We start from the raw sequence: 18432 nt of genomic DNA on the forward strand, positions 1-18432 counted from the left end.
GGTTGAGAAGGAAAGTAATGGGGGAGTTCAAAAATCTATAGCTATACTACTCCTATACAGTTTACTGACCAACGCCCAACGTTGTTAAGCAGCCACTGTAATGCACAGTATTCACAATTTTGAGCTGCAACCTATCCACAAGATTGGTAGATATAGCCCATTTTAAATGTTATGCATCTACCAAATACAAAGGGGGGCGAGGGGGAGGGGGGCATTGATTGAACGGCCATTCTTCCAGACTGATATTTTGGAGAGTGTCTCTAGGCCGTCTCTAAGCCGTCTCGATGGGGGAAGCTAGCTGTGAGTTTTTGAAGTTAAGTAGACCAGAGGGACTAGATAGGTTGAGAAGACAGCGTGAACACCGTTGTCACTGGCACCCATTGCTTGGAATGACTTTGGAGAGAAAACTAAATTACACCGGCTCCTCACCACCCATGCTCACCGCAGTCGCTGCCCGCTGCTCGACCTATCGCCATGGGCGATTTTCGCCAGGGGAAGCGCACGCATGCCGACAGAGTACGAACGACCTGTTGGCTAACAGGAAGGGGGGTGGGGGGGGGGGGGTTGCTAGCTTCTCCCTTCGGTTTCAGCGGTGGGGGGGCTTAGAAGTCTCAGGCTTCTTCCCGCTGCTTTATAGAGGACAAGGGATAAATCAGTCTTCTACGCCCAAACCCTTAACGGACCCTCCTAACTAGCACTTGGCATCACAAAAGCACAGCCCGAGTAAAAAACTGTCGGATTTGAATTTGTAGTCCCCCGGAAACTGGGAGCCTCGGAGCAAAACTATCAGGGCTAGGTGTCTGGAACGCTTTGAACTTCACACAAAGGCTGTAAAGAAAAAATAACTATCCAACAGACTACCAGTCCAAATAACATCACTCAGTCGTGTTGCTGTGTCGTGTTGCTTACGAAGTCTGAGATGTGTCTTCTAATGGAAAGAACCATCGACGAGAAAATTCAGATTTGCGTCTGAGGGATTGTATTTGTGTGGGGACTTTATCTTGCATGTAGGAATATAGCTCCTCTTCAAGCCTGTTCTTTACAGGCCTTTCTTTATTGTGAGAGAGAAGATTTACATTGTTATTCCATTCGGAGACCAGACCACAGAATGTTGGTTTGCCAACCACGTTTGTTGAGCGCACAATACAATATCCCACTTCTGCTGGATACCTCAAAGGTACACAGACAGACCGAAGGAGAAGCAACCCAACCGTTCCCTTGGTATTGAAGAATGTGGTTTTAACAGTCAATAAGAGTGAAACAAACACAAACACATCGATTTCCACATTAACACATTTAATACTTTATACTGACAAACAATGGATGTTGCTTCCTCGGTTGCACTAGGCAAAGACAGCCACCGGGAAGCCAGCAAACAGGCAAGCAGACAGACAGACAGAGTTCTCTTAGGGCCGACTGCCTTGCGACAACTGTGGAGTGAGATTGAGGGGGGCGGCGGGTGGGCTGGTTTTTGAAAGCACACACACACACACACACACACACACACACACACACACACACACACACACACACACACACACTCCTAATGACAGACAGAAGCTTCATTTTACACATGTTTTACTTATGTATTTATGCATTCTGCTTCCCTGAATAATCTATTGAGGTTGGATTTTTGTTGTTGTTCTTACGCAATGTGAAAAATAACATTGGATACAGACGGATACAATGGGAGTCATTGGTACATTTATATCAGGGAGGAAACGACAATAGTGACAATAGTGGAAACAATACTATTTGTTTGAGGCACGGTTTGGGTGTGAATGGGCTTGTCTGGGAGTGTGCGTGGGCGTGGAGACAAAGCGGGAATCAGTAMAAGGCCCATCAGACAAAGCGGGAATCAGTAAAAGGCCCATCATTATAAGGTGATAGTCATAATCATCTCCTATGCCATGCGTAGGGGTTATGGTTAATTGATAGGATAATGGACGCCAGTAGGGTAACGATGGTAATCCGTCCTCACCTCTTTCTATCTATGTATTTCTTTCCCCTCTTCCAGCTAGTGAGATGTGGAAGCATTATCCCCATCCACCTCTTTGTGACTCGCTCTCTTTGTCCTTAATACTTTCCTCACTCCTGACTCTCTCTCTCAATTGTTCCTCCCTCTCTCTGTATTTCATCCTCCTCTCCTCTTTCTAGCAACSTCCCCGCTGCCCCCATCCTCCTCACAGTAATCTCCCCCTCTGCCTCGCTCCCCCACTCCTCCTCCTCCTCCCCCTGTCTCTGTCAGGTTAATACTGTCTGTGAGATAGCCACACTCCCAGCTCCCTGCATGCAGTAGTCTTGAGGCGAGACGGAGACCAAAACGCTCCTGATCCATCTCCCTCGCCTTCTAAAACCACCTTGTCCCCAACTTGTAATAGCACTGGAAGCTTGATGCCTCATAATACAGAGAGCTACAGTCCTCATAATACACAAATTCCCCGCAATCCCCTTAGTATGCCGTGTCTGTCCCCTCCTCTGTTTACAGTTCAAGCAATAACCAGGCCATAATGGAGAGAGATGGAGACAGATATCAACACTTATTTGCATTTATTAGGCCCGCCATTATAGGAACTCTGGCTTCCTGTTTACCTGATAATTTTTTGCCACACTGGGTTTATTGATGTATTCACCGCTATCTCCTTGTTCCCCTCCTCTGTCTGCTCACAGAATGAAGTGGCTTACAAAAACTACTGCTGCTAGAGTTCTTGTCATGTTGAACAGGCACTTATATATTACAGGGCTGAAGTGAGTGTTAGATTTAAGAGGTTTATCTGCTGCGTGTTGTGTGTGTGTGTGTGCTGGTTTGGTGTTGTGTGTGTTGTGTGTGTTGTGTGTGTGGTGTGTGTGTGGTGTTGTGTGTGTGTGTGTGTGTGTGTGTGTGTGTGTGTGTGTGTGTGTGTGTGTGTGTGTGTGTGTGTCTATGCATGACTTTTAGGGTGTGTGTCTGTGCATGCAAAAAACATGCGTGAATGTGTCTGTGTGAGTCAGAGACCGAGAATTATTCAACTTTAACATTTAAAAATGTTCAAAAGCTTGTAGCATATTATTCACACAACTGTTACTCATTAAAACCACTTAATACCATATGCCAGTTCAGAGCATTGAACGCTCCAGCACACATTACTGCCCATTGTTTTGGATCATCATCTCAGTTAAATATGGCTAATGCTAAATTATGATACAATGGCGCTTCAATGCCGCGCAATTACCAGTTAGCAGTTAGCCTATCTACTCCCTAGAAGAGGACATATTTGAAAACATTTTATTTCGCCATTATTTAACCAGGTAGGCCAGTTGAGAACAAGTTCTCATTTAAAACTGCGACCTGGCCAAGATAAAGCAAAGCAGTGCGACACAAACAACAACACAGAGGTACACATGGAATAAACAAATGTACAGTCAGTAACACAATAGAGAAAGTCTATATACAGTGTGTGCAAATGTGTGAGGAGGTAAGGCAATAAATAGGCCAAAGTAGCGAAGTAATTACAATTTAGCAAATTAAGTGATAGATGTGCAGATGATGATGAGGATGTGCAAGTAGAAATACTGGTGTGCAAAAGAGCAAAAAAGTTAATAAAAACAATATGGGAATGAGGTAGGTAGATTGAATGGGCTATTTACAGGTGGGCTGTGTACAGCTGCAGTTAGTGAGGGAGATATAAGTCTCCAACTTCAGCGATTTTTGCAATTCATTCCAGTCATTGGCAGCAGAGAACTGGAAGGAAAGGCGGCCAAAGGTCGTGTTGGCTTTGGGGATGACCAGTGAGATATACCTGCTGGAGCGCGTGCTACGGGTGGGTGTTGTTATGGTGACCAGTGAGCTGAAGTAAGGCGGAGCTTTACCGAGCAAAGCTGTATAGATGCCCTGGAGCCAGTGGGTCTGGCGACGAATATGTAGCGAGGGCCAGCCGACGAGAGCATACAGGTCACAGTGGTGGGTGGAGTGTTACAGATACCAATGGTGAACCTTAGAACACCACCTCATCCTCACATGAAGACAAATCCAGACGTTTTAATCCTGCCTGGTCTTCCCATGTCACTCTAGGGAAGAAATAATATGCCTATCATTCTTAAAGGAGCGTCCCAACCCGAACCCCCCACCCCCCCGCCCGCCACACAAATATCCATACAAGCGTGGAGGCTCTTCTGTCAACAGGCAGAAGAAGAATGCCCGAACCCCCGGCCTTTGAGCACAACCAGGAGTCCCTCTGTATAGTGAGGTTTTTGTGGCCGATTTTCCAGACTCAAGGGTAACACTAAAGCATGTAAAAGAGAGAGACAGCTGCAGTCAAATAAGCTCTTTGAAGAACTACATCAAACGGGCAAATCATCTCCCAGCTATTGGGCGGACTGCAGCGGTGCAGGGAGGACGTGGTGGCGAGGGGCGATGCTTTGTGGTTGGTCTGCTGCGTGTGTCTGTGGTAGTGTCGCTGAGKGGATGTGCKGGGGGGGGGGGGGGGGTTCTCCATTGTCTCTACCTCCCTCTGTCTGTCTCCATCACTTGCTCTCTCTATCTCGCTCTCTCATCTTTCTCTCTCTCTTTGTCTAGCTCCTCTCCTGCTAGGGGTTATATGGACACGTTATATATATATATATATATGTTAAAGGATAATACATTAGAGGATTCTACCCGAGCACCCTCTCCTTCCCCCGACAACAACTATCACCACCACCACGACAGGGGAACCTGTTCCGCCACACGCCTCTGGGCCGCATGCCGCCAAGCAGAGCCGTCACCACCACACTGCGCTGGCTGACAGCTCCCCAATCCTAATGAAGCGTTAATAAACCCAGTTCAAAACACTGTATCACAGGGAGAAGAAAGGCAGACACACACAGAAAGGCCCGCAAAGACTGCCTGCCTCCCTGCCTGGGAGATAACTCCCACCCTCCTCTCTTTGTTGGCCATCCTCTCCTCTCTGCCTGTTTTGTACTTTATATTCTCTGTTCGGGTTCTTGTAGTGCAGGGTTATGTTCTCCTCCTCCTCCCCACTACTACTACCATGTCTTCTTCTTCAACTGAAGTGAATGTTTCAGCATTGTGTTAGTCTTTTCCTTTACTACCTGTATTCCTCTTGCTTTTATCTCAAGCCTAACCTTGCTGGTGTCTACCATTTCAGTACCGCCTTGTGGCTCAGGGAGACAAGCTAATTGGCAGTGAGGAGCATTCTAATTTAGAAGGTAGCTCGGTGACTTTTCATCTTCCTACTTCTCCGGCCTTTCAGATGATAATAATGCGAAAAATGCAGGCAGGAGGTCCCTGAAGTTGTTTTCTGACACGTTCTGCTTGTTACACCGGTCACATTCACCCAGGCAATTTGCCCCCTTGTCTGAGTCTGAGAGGAAAGCTTATCTGTGCTAACGCCGCCGCAGTGGCGAAGTGCGACGCTCCGAAACTATACGGATCCGTTAGCATTCAAATCGACGCGACCCCCTCTGTTCTTTCTTGCTCTTCCGTCCATGCCTGTCAAGGTGCCTGCTACGGCGAAGGAGAAAAACCCTCAGACTATTATTATTGAATGGGTCCGAGAAGCAACGAGGAGAATTCTGTTGACTGTCACAAAGAAAACGGAGGCACTCTGTGAAGTGGCAGGGACGAGCCGTTGGCTGCAGGCTGAAGGCGGTGGCTTAAGGCGTATTATTTCACGGTGGCCCATAAACCCGGGTGACAATGGGCTTCCATTGCTCGGCAAACCATGTCCTCCTACTGCGTTTTCATCCTCCATGGTGTCACCTAACAAACAATGGTACATCAAAGACAGTGTGGTTCTGTGAGGATATATTGGATACGGACGAAGGGGAAGCAAACCCATGTCGGCATGACTCCTTCAGTTGGTAGTGGTGTCGATTGGTTTCATGGTTGAAGGATTTCAAATGGCTCAGGATCCGTTTCAGTCACAGAGGTGTGTCAATGCCTCAGTTGAATTTGTATTGATAATCTATACATGAAATACTAAATAAAGTCTTCCCTCATTGGTAGAGCATGGCGATTCCCAGGGCCACCCATACATAAAACGTATATGCTCGCATGACGGTTAGTCGCTGTGGATAAAAGCGTCTGCTAAATGGCATATATTATTATTATTACTTACACTGACCTTTTGGTTTGCTGTACATCTTCTTTTCGTTAGTCAAATCGTTAGTCATTTTATGACCCATGTTTTTAGCTCGTAATTATTTGGCTAGTCTTTCTGAGGTTAGAGCAATACCGAGATTGATTTTAATGCGGGAGTGTAATGATGCACTGTTCTGGGCCTGCATCTACAGTAGAAGACCTTTACTCATCTTTTGCTATATATTCACTGTCACCAGTTGTCCAGCTCCATTTGCAGTATTGCATTGAAATCAAACTGAAACAAAGACACATTAGTTAGCGACACCACTCCGCTGTATCTTGAAACGTTTTGAAGACGAAAGCGGCAGAAAGAGAAATGTGCCAAGATGTGCGAATGAGCGAGAGATGTGTGTGAGGCTTTGATCCGACGACACACAAAAGCACTTCTCTTCGCCAGCCTCTCCTAGCCTGACGACTCGCACTAAATTCTACTGCTACTCTGTCGTTCAGTACATACGTTAGTCTGAGACTGCCATCATTGAAGTCTTTTGTGTGAGGAGGGTCACTAGGGGCGTAGTATAAAAGTCATCAGTGATTGGATCATCTCTAACCAATTGGAGTATCAAAGCCAATGGCAAATTTTCAAACCGCCGCTTTACCCACTTGTGTCCTGGCTACGGCCCAACCCAATCAGACGGTCCCGAATGTTTTCGGATTCGGTGAAGGATCGGGGAGGCACTGAGATCCAGTGTGGAGACTAAACTAACGTCCGTGGGCGTGGTGTAGCGTTTGGCCGGAGCAAGGAGTCTGGGTAGCTCGATCCTAGACTCTCATTAAGGCAATGCGCGTGCTTCCTACCTAGTTATGTACCCCCAAGATCAACCTAAAGAAATGGAGCAGTCTTCTGAGACAAACATGGTCTGAAATACAGGAATAAGACTTTATATTTTGGGGATAGGGGAGATAAAGCAAACAGTATGCTGAAGGATTGTTGGATTAATATACCGTAGCACCCGTCCTGAAATGAAATTCATAGACAAAGCGTCGTAACAAAAGGTGGATATTGGACACAGATAAACATTATTCCAAATGTGGCGGTGCATAGGAAATGAGAGACTCAGAGCTTGTCGGAGGAACCCCGCTCCTCCGGGGTCTCGCGCCCTGGGAGTGTTTGTTGTAATGCCCGCTATAAATATGTATTGGGGGAGTGGAATAAAATAACGCTGATTGTAATCTGATGGCGCGCCATCGTCGAGATGATGAGATACCAAAATATCTCAGTCGCAGACGCTAAATTAGAAGTTCCACCCACTCATATCGACAGAATAAGCCACTCCAGAGTGGCAGGGCTGTTTAATAAGGGGTTGGAAACAAAGTTCTCTAGAGGGAAAATGTCTCTCTAGTTTTCAGAAAGGTAAATATTCAGGGGGTCCACTCAGCTGCCAGTAGAAGAGCATGCTGAAGCATAGCAATTGAGATTGTATTGTGAATGCAAAGCATTCTTCTATTGGCCCTTCAGAAAATTAATGCAACTTGTTTGTACAGCCAGCCAGCTGTGACCGCCCGTGAATCCTTAGTCAGGGCTGTCAAGTAGTTCTTCAGTCTAGAGTTACACATCCACGGCACTTTTTCCATTTGCACTCGAATAGGTTGACACTCTGATGTAAAAAGGTGGCATGTGGCAATTTTGTACTTAAACTGCTATGGAATTTGCTTTCATTGTTGTGTTACTCATGGTTAGAAACTCTAGCTTCCTGGCCTTCTTTAATGCATCAGTTGGATCAGTTGGATCTTCAACCAACGTTTCAGTCAATAATTGACCTTCATCAGGTTTCACATGATGTAGGCTATTCGTGACAGTAAAGTTAAGTGTTCCTGTATAACCCATACACAATCCTGCAATACACACACAAACCTTAAAATACCTCTGTCTTCTCCCTCCCTGCAGCCCTGAAGGATCCATGCAGCGAGGTGATCTGCAGTTACGGCAGCACCTGCATCCAGTCATCGGACGGCCTGTCGGCCAAGTGCATGTGCCCGCTGAGCTGCGAAGGCAAGCCCGAGCAGGTGATGTGTGGCAGCGATGGCCAGGACTACCACAACGAGTGTGAGCTCCACAAGCAGGCCTGCCATACCAAGAAGAACATCCGCCTTCAGCGCCAGGGATCCTGCAGTGAGTCCCCTTATATACTTTTCCTCTACCCTTTCTCTTTCCCTCTCTTTTTTTCTTTCTTTCTTTTTTCTTTTTTTCTTTCTTTCTTTTTTCTTTTTTTCTTTCTTTCTTTTTTCTTTTTTTCTTTCTCTCTCTCTCTCCTCTCTCTCTCTCTCGCTCTGGGGTTTCACTGTCTTCTTTCTCTCTGACATCGTGTAACTGGTTTTCTCATTCTGTGCAGTTTTTTCTTCATGCAAACTCTTCCTGTGGTGTAGATTATTCACTGTTGACAAACAAAGCCAATTGTTTTTTTTAGAGCTGGCCAGTTCAAGACGGTTGTTTTGTCTGCGTTTTCTCCTGAGGACTTTTGACTATGAGGTAAGGGAGAAAGGGAAAGAGCCAGACAAAATAGCCTCCCAAAAGTGACGGGAGCCTGAGAGGCTACAAAAGGGAAGGGAGATGAATGCTCAGGCCCCGAGAGGATGGCTGTAATATATCTAACCCGGTAAGACCAGGCTCCATGTCGCCATACCCCCCGGGGGGGAGGCTGGGTTCTCAGGAGAGCTGGCCCGGCGGACCCTAAATCTTCCTGAGTGATTCTGTCCAAGCCTCTGCTGTCTCAACTGACTCGCCTCTGAAGCTAAGCAGGATCGGTCCTGGTCGGTCCCTGGATGGGAGACCAGATGCTGCTGGAAGTGGTGTTGGAGGTCCATTAGGGGGCACTCTTCCCTCTGGTCTAAGGAGATCCCAATGCCGCAGGGCGGTGAAGGGACATTGCCTTGCATAGGTTGCCGTCTTTCGGAAAGGATGTTAAAACGGGTGTCCTGACTCTCTGTGGTCACCATAGATCCCATGGCTCTTATCATAAGAGTAGGGGTGTTAACCCTGGTGTCCTGACTAAGTTCCCAATCTGGCTCTYATACCATCAGGTCACCTAATCATCCCCAGCTTCCAATTGGCTCATTCATCCCCTCTCCTCCCCCTGTAACTCTTCCCCAGGTCATTGCTGTAAAAGAGAATATGTTCTCAGTCATCTTAGCTGGTAAAATAAGGGTCAATAAATAAATAATATATACAGCTGGGGCTAGGCTAGCCAGAGCCTTTGCTGTCTGTCTGTATGTCTGATACCTCATCGGGGGGGCTCGACTGCGGAGGGCAGGACTCCTGGAAGCCGTTTTGGTGTCTTAATGGGAGGTAATGTCTTTTGCAAGGGGGATAATGGCTGGGCTTGTGTGGTATCATTGCGTTACTGGCTTCGGGCGCTTTTTGCAATACGATAAAACCCCTGAATTGGTTGCAGTCCCACGTTTTATATCCTCCTGTGTGAGCGATTCCATTATGCTAATATACACAATCCCTGACCTTGGCGATGGCGTTGCTGGCATTGGCCCTGTTGTTGTCTTGCCTGCCCAGCCCAGACCGTCAAAGCCAAGCTACCATTGTCCCTTCTATGTGTTCCTGTTGTCGCCATTTTTGTTTTCTGAGCCAGGGCCTTGGAAACCATTTCTCCCCTCTTTTTTCTCCCTTCCTCTCCCTGATCCTTTCTTCTCTACAAATTTGGTCTCATCCTYCTCGCTGGTGTTTCGAATGACTCGCTCGCAGCCTGGCAGTATTTTAATGCAAGCAGTAGTACATAAATCTTCTGTGTCCCCTCGCTCTGAAGAAGAGAAGTGGAATGAGATGGGACGAAGCTGCAGCAGCTAGCGGCTCCTATTTCAATAAGCTTCTCCCCAGTTCCTTTATGATTACAGCTGATATGGCCACCAGCGCCAGCCGTCAGCCTGACTTCCCCCAGAGAGGAGTGCAACGAGGCCCAATCAAAAATAAACTTTCTCCATCTATTTGGAGCCTGTCGTCCTCTCAGATCCATGGCCTTCCCAGCTTTCCACTCAGCTTCTCCAGGGCAACCTGTGTTGATAGCAGGCCTATCTCTGGCATATCCCCGGTGTTGGATAACCGTGTCCTACCACTAACCTCTTTCTCTCTCATTCTCTTTCTCTCTCTTTCTTTCTCTCTCTCGATCTCTCTCCCCTGTCAATAGACCCATGTAAAGGCCTCGAGAACAACCTGAACGTTGCATGCCGGGTGGAACCGCGCACCCACCAGCCCCTGAATATCCCCCGCCCGGAGTCCTGCCCAGCCGTCAATGAGCCACTGTGTGCCAGCGACGGGCAGACGTACGAGAGCGAGTGCCATATGAAGCGGACGGGCATGCAGAAGGGCATTGACCTCAGGAAGATCCACCCGGGCCGCTGCAAGAAACAAGGTGAGTCGGCACACACACACACAACACACACCACAACACACACACACACACACACACACACACACACACACACACACACACACACACACACACACACCACACACACACACACACAAAACACACACCACACACACACACACAACACACATACACACACAACACACACCACCGCTTGACGGATAGATAACTAACCATGTTCTGTCAGGGCTCTGTTGTTACATGCGTGATACCAGACGGTTGGCAAAGGGTTATCTGGGCTATTAAAACAGAGGTCTTAGGCCACACCAAGTCTGCACTGCCAGGTTTACTGCAGATGACAAATGTTCCTGTTGCGGGAAAGGGGCTTCAATAGGCCACCACCTCCACTGCATCTGTAGCTTTTCCCCTCTCACCTCATCTTCACACATCTGAGACTCCCCATAGAGTTAAAGAAAGAGGCTCATGGTGTGATGCACTCTATTACAGACTCCCCTTCTGCCCTTATATTTTGTGGTCAAGCTTGAGTAGAGATATAGGCCGCTAGTACGCGACTACATCGGGGACTTGAATGTCTCAGGAGGAGCGTTAGCACTGTGTATGAGTTAGTCTGGATCGAGTTAAAAGGAACCCATTCTCTATCTGCCTTTTACTGAGGTAAAATGGATGGGCGTGGTAATTACGTTTTTGTTTTTCATGGTTTTGATATGGAGAGAATATTTTCATTTGAAATGCAGATCCATGAAATCAGGTTCTTTATTACGTTTAGGCGAGAACGGTGGTTTGTCTTGTAACATGACATGCATACAATACATCCCTCTAATGTTCGACACCCAGATAAGGCAGCGCCGTAATTAAGTTTCAGTGTAGCGTGACCGCTTTACGAGAAAGAGAGGAATGGCTCCAATTTGAATTACTGTACAAATTTGATCCCCTGATCGGGAACATAGTACATTTGAAAGCTCTGAACGGGTCTTGACCTCCCGGAGAGAACGTTTTGTAGACGGTTGCCTCGATTTGTCGGCTGAGTTGCTGCGTTAGCCGTATTTTCAGTCACATGTCAAGTCACATTTGATTTAAAAAAAAACATTATCACAACATCGCAACACACTTTACAGAGGAACATTACGAATTCTAAACAAGAACAAGAAACAAGAACAACTAAAATGTCCCTTGTCCGTTTTGCAGAGGAGTGCAGGGAGGAGTGCAAGTTCAACAGCGTGTGCCAGGTGGAGCGTCTGGGCATGCGCTGCTCCTGCGASCCCATCCAGTGCGACGGCACCTACAAGCCGCTGTGCGGCAAGGACGGCCACACCTACATCAACGACTGCGAGCGCCGGCGGGCTGAGTGCCAGGCCAAGGCCCATATTCCAGTCAAGCAGCAAGGCCCGTGTGGTGAGTCGGGACCCCTAGGAAGAGAAAGGGGGAGTAGCCTTTGGTCCTCTCCCTCTCTCTCCCTCTAGTTGACTCCTCCTCCCACAGTGTTTTTGAAACGTCCTCCTSTCCTGTGTAAGTACTGTGTGTGTGTTGGTTCTCTGTCTGTCTCTTGACTTGTCAGTAGTTTGTGGTGGGAGGGGAAAAAGCTAACAGACAGGAATTTACCGTGACCACCACTTTTCCCTTCACCCCATCTACCTCATCCCCGTCACGCTCCGCCATCACATGTGACACATGAAACACAACGGCCTTCATGTTTCATTCATGTCCTCCTACCCTCTGGTAGTGCCAGTCTTCCACTTCAATGGGTCTACCTCTCTCTCTCTCTCTCTCTTGCTCTATATACACAACACACACAACGTTTTGTCGCTCGCCTGTCTTTGTCTCTGTCTGTCTCTTTTTTGTCTGTGTGGCTTCCTTTTTAAACAGGTATTCTTTCTGTTTCAGTGCGTCTCAGTCTGTCTGTCTTTGTCCGTGTGACGTCTGCCGCTGTTCGGGACACAGCACTCGCTGCAGCACAACCTTTGACCCCTCTGGTGGACAGTTGGGAGGGGTCAGACTCTCCTCCAATTGGACTAAACATGGGGGTGGTGGGATGGTTGTCTTGTCTTCCTATCCTGTCTCTCTCTCTCTCTCTCTCTCTCTCTCTCTCTCTCTCTCTCTCTCTCTCTCTCTCTCTCTCTTGAACTAGCTACAGTATCTCTCTGAAACGGAGTAGTATGTTCTCTCCCAACACTCCNGAAACGGAGTAGTATGTTCTCTCCCAACACTCCAAGCTGTTGCTCTTGTCTCTCCTCCTCTGTGCACCCTCCATGCAGCCCTACTGTGTTTGCAGGGGGAAGAAAGCGTCCGTCCGTGAGGTTTGGGAGCTCTTCTTCCCAGCGCTGTGTTTTGTCTTGTGTCAACCCCTTTCCCATTGCCCAACCCCCTTATCCCTCAACCCTAAATCTATATTGGTACCCTTCTACCCCAGCATGGCAGACTGCATGTGGACACTCCTAACCCCTGCCCAATGCGCCACCCCTCCCTTGCCACCTGGGCACTGACATTAGTTGTGCCATGCCCAGTGTCTACTGACTAGGTCTCTCAACCTTATATAATCTAAGGCAGTGTTTCTTAATCCTGGTCCCGGGGACCAGTTTTAGTTTTTGCCCTAGCATTACACACCTGGTCCCACTAATCAACTGTTCATCAAACCTTTGATTCGTGGAATCAGGTGTTTAGAGCTAGGGCAAAAAGTTAGAGCAGCTAGGGCAAAAAGTTAGAGCAGCACTGGGCAAACATACCCCTGCCAAGGCCATCCGGCGTGGGTGCATGTTTTTGCTCCAGCCAAGCAGTAACGCATACGATTCAGCACATCAAAGCATCGATCGAAGACTACGATTAGTCGATTTTGTAGAGTTCCGGTGTGTTCCTGTTTGTCCGGAGTAAAATCCTGCGCACGCGATGGCCGTTGCGGAGTATAGATAGCCTACCCCCGAGGAAGAGTGGCTGTCCTCGACAGACAAGCTAAACCACAGGCGTTCTGTAGCAATGTTCCTCTGGTTCTTCTTCGACAGATATCTCTATCTCGTCTCACTCGGGTTGCTTATCTGAATACTAAGTTGTATTCGTCTCGGCTAGGTGACGTCAGAAGCATCGCTCCACAGTATCACGGTGYAACTCATTAGCATTGTTTTCTAGTCTCTTCCCCCGTCTTTTTGCCACGCATAAATTAACAAGCGAAATGTCCGGGTGCTTATGTGTTTTTTCTTTTGTTTTTCATTATTTTCGACAAAGTAAACTGTCACAGTCCTTTTCGGCGGGTTTTAGCCGGTGGCAAGTTACAGTGTTTTTTTATGTGTTTCTATTGACATTTGCATATTTAGCCAAACAGCTCGCTCGACTATTTAATTAAACATCAAAAGGAGAGGAGCAACGTGCCCACCGAGGCTGTTGGTTTAGTGTGGGTGACGACGGGACTGTGTTCCTACCTTTGGACACCTGCACACGGTTTGATGTTTAATTACTGTGTTTCTTCGTCTTCTCCTCTCTCGTCTCTCTATCTCTCCTTCCGCCCTCTCTTACTTCTCCTCTTCTCCTAATTCGTAAGTCGTTCTCCCTCTGTGTGTCTGGATGGCCGGGTGGGGATTAGATAGAGACCCCAGCACTGCTAGTCTCCTTTCCGCTAGTCTTAAGGAGTCACTGCCCTGACAAGGTCCACTGGCAGATGCATGTGCGTGCGCGAGTGAGGCTTTGGGTGTGTGTGCATGTGTGTGTATATTTGGTTGTGTGTGTGCAAGCTTGTGTGCATTGATTTTGTTTGGTTGTGTGTGCCAAAGCTGTTTGTATGTGACGGTGTGTGTGTGTCTGTGTGTTTAGATGGCCTCTTTGTCACGACGTGGTCAATAGCACGAGCGGAGCACAAGTTACAGTTACGGCCGTGCACCGCGCGACACTCTTTTACCACTGTGACAGTGGGAGCCATTGTTTCTCATTGTACTTTCATCCTAACAACACTACACAAAGAACGTGGTTGTGGCATGCTAACTGGGCCACCTTTGCTAACTGCAATGGCACATCCCAAACACACCAGCATTTTAGAGTGGACCAAAAGCAGAGGTACGCACACACCCACCCGCTCGCCCACCACACACACACCACACACACCACACACACCCACACACACACACACACACCACACACACACACACACACACACACACACACACCACACACACACACACACACACACACACACACACACACACATACACACACCCTTCAAACTACTGAAGAAGAAAGGGACCCTGCTGTCTTTTGCCATTCTATAGTCCTCCTATCCAGCTGCTGTGCTGGCATTCCTGCTTGTGTGCAGAGTCTTCTCCATGCACACCCCATAAGCTTAAGGGTTCAGTCCTTCATCGTGTGCCGCCTGCATTAGCCAGCCTTTTGCAACTTCCCGATGGCTCTTAGAGCTTCAACCAAGAGGTGGATAGGAGTGAAAGACTGGGGTGATGGGGTGTCATGGCTGTCACTACCCCCACCACCCCCAGATGCGCGCGCGCACGCACGCACGCGCACACACACACACACACACACACACACACACACACACACACACACACACACACACACACACACACACACCCACACACACACACACACACCACATAATATTTGGTGAGACACAGTGCTAGATTATAGATCAATCATGCCACAAGCCATCAGGAGGGCTGAAAATCTCCAGATATGAGGCTGTAAATCTCAGTCACCTCGGTGAGTGTGGTGACAACCCCCCTAATGTGACTGTCGTCCGCCATTTCGCTCTCCTTGCCCTAAAGGGCCACTTGTCCCCTATGGGGGGGGGGGCAGCTAGCCTAATCATACAAACACCGTGCTCGGCCATGCTGAGAAAGACAATGCTGCCCTATTTGATTAATAACCTATATGGTCTTATATTGACCATAAGCCACAATCGAGTTCCACAGGAATGTGTTCGAGTCAGTCTCTCATGAGATGGTCACTTTTAAAGGGGCTGAAAGGGAATAGTGGTGGATGCGAGAAGCCAATTCTTAGCATTACTAGGATGCTCAGCTGAAAAACGAAGTCAAAGTGGTTTAAGATGCCTCTCGTTTGACCCTGAGAGCTGGAAGGAAGCTTTCACCTCCGGTTAGACATGGACATATAAAATGGTACAGCGGTTCACAGACAGACAGGCCGGCAGACACACCACACACACACACACACACACACACACACACACACACACACACACACACACACACACCTATGCACACACAAACACACACACACACACAGTGAAGTACTTAGTTAGATAAATGGTATGAATGCCATTTAAGAGCGGTGGGAGATTGTGTGTGTGTGTGTGTGTGTGTGTTTGTGTGTGTGTGTGCATATGTGTGTGTGTGTGCGTGCACACGTTCACACACGCAGTTTCCCCCTGGAGGTTAACAGAAAATCACTCAGCCGGAGAGACATTGTCATTGACAAAGAGCCTCTGCAAAAGAGGAGAAATTGGGGTGAAAAAAACTGAAACGTGCGCCTTAGGTGACAAGTCTCTCCGGTGAATATTTATAATTTGCATGTTTATTTGATTAGCATCTCTGCTGCTGTGCGACGACACAAGTCACTGGCTTTGATTATACTCATAAACAATAATAGGTCGAGTACCCATTGAACCCAGAGAGGACCTCCAGTGATGTTTGGTAATGAATCTAATTAATGGACTTGCTCTGGGAGTTACAGTGCATTCAGAATGTATTCACGCCCCTTGACTTTTTCTACATTTTGTTGTGTTACAAAGTTAGATTAAAATGGGTTTAATTGTCATGTTTTGTCAACGGTCCACACAAAATACTCAAAGTGGCAAAAAAAAGCGAACTTTTTGTATTTTTATTCATAAAAATAAAACACTAATGTATCTTGATTAGATAAGTATTCAACCCCCTGAGTCAATACATGTTTGAATCACCTTTGGCAGCGATTACAGCTGTGAGTCTTTCTGGGTAATTTTCTAAGAGCTTTAAAGACCTGGAGTGTGCAACATTTGCCCATTATTATTTTCAGAATGATTAAAGTTCTGTCAAATTGGTTGTTGACTAGGAAACAATTTTCAAGTCTTGCCATAGATTTTCAAGCAGATTTAAGTCAAAACTGTAACTCGGCCACTCAGGAATATTCACTGTCTTCTTGGTAAGCAACTCCAGTGTAGATTTGGCCTTGTGTTTTAGGTTGTTTTCCTATTGAAAGGTGAATTCATCTCCCAGTGTCTGGTGGAAAGCAGACGGAACCAGGTTTTCCTCTAGGATTTTGCCTGTGCTTAGCTCTATGACGTTTTCTTTTTTATCCCGAAAAACTCCCAAGTCCTTAACAATTACAAGCATACCCATAACATTATGAAAATATAAAGAGTGGTACTAATTTTATTTGCCCCAAATGTAACACTTTGTATTCAGGACAAAAAGCGTATTGCTTTGCCACATTTTTTGCTATATTACTTTAGTGCCTTGTTGCAAACAGGATGTATGTTTTGGAATATTTGTATTCTGTACACTCTTCCTTCTTTTCACTCTGTCAATTAGGTTAGTATTGTGGAGTAACTACAATGTTGTTGATCCATCCTCAGTTTTACAGCCATTAAACTCTGTAACTGTCACAATTGGCCTCATGTTGAAATCCCTGAGCGGTTTCCTGCCTCTCCGGCAACTGAATTAGGAAGGAAGGACGTCTGTATCTTTTTAGTGACTGGGTGTATTGATCACCATCCAAAGTGTAATGAATAACTTCCCCATGCTCAAATGAATATTAAATGTCTGTTTATTTTTATTTTTACCCATCTACCAATAGGTGCCCTTCTTTGCGAGGCATTGAAAACATCCGTGGTGTTAGTGGTTGAATCTTAAATTCACTGAGGGACCGTACAGATAATTATGTGTGGTACAGAGATGAGATAGTCATTCAAAGGTAGCAACTTATTTTGTGAGTTGTTAAGCAAATGTTTACTCCTGAACTTATTTAGGCTTGCCATAACAAAGGAGTTGAATACTTACTGGCTCAAGACATTTCTGCTTTTCATTTTTAATGAATTTGTAAAAATTCAGAAAAGCATAATTCCACTTTGACACTATTGGGTATTGTGTGTAGGCCAGTGACATAAAATCTACATTTAATACATTTTAAATTCAGGCTGTAACACAACAAAATGTGGAACAATTCAAGGGGTGTGAATACCTTCTGAAGGCACTGTAGATTGGTGGTAAGGTGGTGTTAAGGATCATAGCGGCCCATAGCGATTGTGTGTGGTGGTGGTGTGTGATTGTGTGTGTGTCAGTGTGTGTCGGTGGTGGCAGAGTCGCTGCAGTCACCAGGCCTTATGGGTACAGCAGGTTCTTCCTATGGCGAACCACCCCTTACCCCATCTGTTGCACCCCTCCTTGCTTCCTCCCTCCCTTCCTCTTCCTTTCCTACAGTGTATGTGTTGTGTGCTGCTGGTCAGTGCACCCGGACCAGGCCCACCATGCCAATGATGCCCATCTGCTGTTTGGTGGCCTGCCTTTAGTTTTCCTCTCCTCCCCCTCTTCTGTCCTCTGTTCTCTGTAAGTATACACATGTCATGAGATGGAGGAGCTCATCTTTGTCTTTGTTCCCTCGCTGTTGTCTTTCTCTGCCCCCCRCCCACTCTCTCCCTCTGTTTGCTGTATTTCACTTCATCTGTGTTCCCTGTGTCGTCTGGTAGAAGAGAAATAAGTGTGTTTGGGGTTTTAAATGTCAAGTGGAGGACTGTCCCCTTGCAGCCATTACTCTGTGATAAGTGCTCCGAAGCAGGGAAACACAGCTCGCGGGCCTTCGTTTTACCATATGCTAATATTGAGACTTTTCTCTCCCGTTCCTGGCACCTATTTTAATATGTTCCATAAAAGTTTTCACTGCTAGCGAGACATAGGGGGTGGCAGGCACTCCCCCTGCAGCACCGACAAAACTGGGTTAGGGCGCACCGCAACATGTGCCGCTGTCTCTGCTTCCCATTGGCTGTTTCTA

General features: G+C 47.0%; 1 pseudogene; it reads left to right on the forward strand.

Moving 5' to 3' along the window:
• Positions 1-18432, forward strand: part of LOC111966913 (agrin-like) — a 164712-nt pseudogene that overhangs the window by 57532 nt on the left and 88748 nt on the right.

This window comes from Salvelinus sp. IW2-2015, linkage group LG7 (assembly GCF_002910315.2).
Source record: "Salvelinus sp. IW2-2015 linkage group LG7, ASM291031v2, whole genome shotgun sequence".
In the NCBI taxonomy this organism is placed as follows: Eukaryota; Metazoa; Chordata; class Actinopteri; order Salmoniformes; family Salmonidae; genus Salvelinus; species Salvelinus sp. IW2-2015.